The following is a 2,265-nucleotide window of genomic DNA, read 5'->3' as shown; positions in this document are numbered from 1 at the left end:
TGCTATTTAGGAGCACTAGTTACACAGTAGCTTTCATCTGTCTCTTAATGTAGAATTTTTTTCTTTTACTCAGGCAAATCCTTTAAATGGACTGATTTTGGTTTCAATTTCTCCCTAAATTGCTTTATCTTAGACCCAGTACATCAGATATGCCCTAAAACCCACAAGTGTGAATGTCCTTATGCCAACATCCTGGTACTATACTATGCTAAGGGAGACCAGGCTATTATCATTTGTAGAAACATAAGATAGTAGTTTCCTTTATATAGAGTTTATTATTTATGTAAATTTACAAAAGAAAGACTAATAGAAGAGGTTAAAATTATCTTTCATAGTAATGTACTTATTAAAGCATAATGCAGTGATTATGGTAAAAATAGGAAAACATCTTAAAATAGTAAATTTTAGGCTTTGGATTACATATGAAAAGTGATTAATTGAACTTAAATTACCATCTAAAAATGGACATTAATTTGTACTAATATCCCTCAAAATGTCTATGAGTTATACATAATATCTAGATTATCTGATGATTTATTATACTGAAATGTTTCCTCAAAGTATAAGAGAGAAATTAATCATAAAATTAACCATTTATGAGACCATTAGACCAATGAATAGATCATTAGATCAATAACTAATGCTAACCATATAAGCATGCAAACACACAGTAAGCAAGCTATCTATCGATCTGTCTATCTATCTATCTATCTATCTATCTATCCTGGTAAAAATCTTTTGACAAATTGAAAGCTGTAGTTTGTCTTTAAATAATTTCTTGAAAAATAAACTGCTATGTAACTATTCTGGTAGATTACAAGACATTATACAACGCTTGTAATGTTGAAAGTCACGTTAGAAAAATGTGGTCCATCTCTCATTTTTACACATATGGTGCCTAATACTTAAAGATAATGAAATGACCGACCCAAAGTCATAAAGTTTCTTTACAATAGGAGAATGACACAAGTCTCCCGAGATCTGATTTATTGCTCTTTAAACACCCAGTTGTAGGAAAAGAAAAAAATAAATTGTAATTGTGAAATACAGTTATAATAGAAAATACCCTGACCATTACCTAGTCTTTATTGATGTATTAAAATAAATACTGCTTTAGATAGGTAAAGTATGTACTAAAATACTGCAGAATCTGATAGAATTTCAAAGCAAATGTGATTTTTATTAATTAATTGAATTACTGCAAAATATTTAGTTCCTCATTTATAAAATAATTATGGCCAATGATACAATATTCTACATGAGTCACATTTTTGTTTAGAACAAGTTTGGCTATTATAGTGTAGGGTAAAATATTTGGGACTCTGGCCTAAAGAAATGATTGTAATGTTTATTACTTATAATATTGTAGACAGCTTCAGAAATATCAAAGTAACCACAAAAAAATGCTTATATCAAGTCACTGACTATCAGGTCCACCTACCCATGAGGAACGCCTACCAACTACCAAACTCAACTGATATTAAAGTTCTAATTACATAAGAGAAAACCGAAGCTATCCTTGCAAATATAGATATGAATTAGTCTTGCTTCAAGAGTAGAGAATGGACTAGGATATTTTGAAGTCTAAGACAGTCCATTGGCTAGAATTTCCCTTTGATGGTAGAAACCAGAATGGAGTTTGCCGCTGTAGGTAGAGGATCAGGAGTTAACTGGGAAGCGGGATGGAGGAATGTGTTTGTGGTATACTACTGCTAATAGAATAAAAAGAGAAAAAAAAATAATGCCAATGGGTAATACCCTTTCTGCAAAAACAATACTGATAGAGGTCACACTGGAAAGATATAGCAAAATTCTATCAGCAGTTTTTATCATGGAATTTAGGGTGACTAAATTTGTGTCACATTTTCCTTAATTATTCTCTAATGTTTCTATTGTGATACTGTATTATTTGGCAGTGTCATAAAGGAGAAAAAGAAAGATCTTCGGTACATTTCAAGATGGTCAAACTTTTCCTTTATTTTTTTATATTGAGCAGTTACTTTAAAATATCCACAGACTTTGACAGCATATAAAACATGATTAGATTTCCACCAGCAGCTCATGTGGCTGAGAAAAACACAAGAGGCATAATTGACCTTCAGACTAGAACTGAATGCCAGAAGAAATGTTCATCAAAGAAATCTTATGAAGAGAAATTTCCTGGACCAGTAGCCAAAGAAAATTTTCATTATCAAACTATTCTAGTCTGTTCTTATTCTAGAGGCAGAACTAAATCATGTTTTGAAATGCAACTGTAGCCTTTAT

Source organism: Hipposideros armiger, unplaced genomic scaffold, assembly GCF_001890085.2.
Source record: "Hipposideros armiger isolate ML-2016 unplaced genomic scaffold, ASM189008v1 scaffold_761, whole genome shotgun sequence".
NCBI classification, from domain to species: domain Eukaryota; kingdom Metazoa; phylum Chordata; class Mammalia; order Chiroptera; family Hipposideridae; genus Hipposideros; species Hipposideros armiger.
The sequence above is the reverse complement of the archived record's forward strand: the minus strand, read 5'-3'. Positions refer to the sequence as shown.